Genomic DNA, 307 nt, shown 5'->3' on the forward strand with positions numbered 1-307 from the left:
GCAGCCAGCCACAACGACCTGGGTCGCCTGCGCGTGCGTGGACTCGAAGACCAAAGACGCGCTCTGCGATCGGTCCGATCGATCGACCTGATCGAGGATCGTCAATTCCGTTCTGACTGCGGAAACGGCTGAATCTCGCGATGCTTCAAGTCGGCGGCTGGGGAAGGGGCGGGCCTAAGGAGGAGCGTAAGGCCGCAGCGCGCTGCCTTCCCAGGAGGCTGTGCGCTCCCCTTGCTGCCTTTGGGTTCTTGAGAGCGAGCGCGTGAACGGCTATCTGCAGTCTAGTCATGGCGCTTCACGTCCCCAA

This window comes from Pteropus vampyrus, unplaced genomic scaffold, assembly GCF_000151845.1.
Source record: "Pteropus vampyrus isolate Shadow unplaced genomic scaffold, Pvam_2.0 Scaffold38, whole genome shotgun sequence".
NCBI classification, from domain to species: domain Eukaryota; kingdom Metazoa; phylum Chordata; class Mammalia; order Chiroptera; family Pteropodidae; genus Pteropus; species Pteropus vampyrus.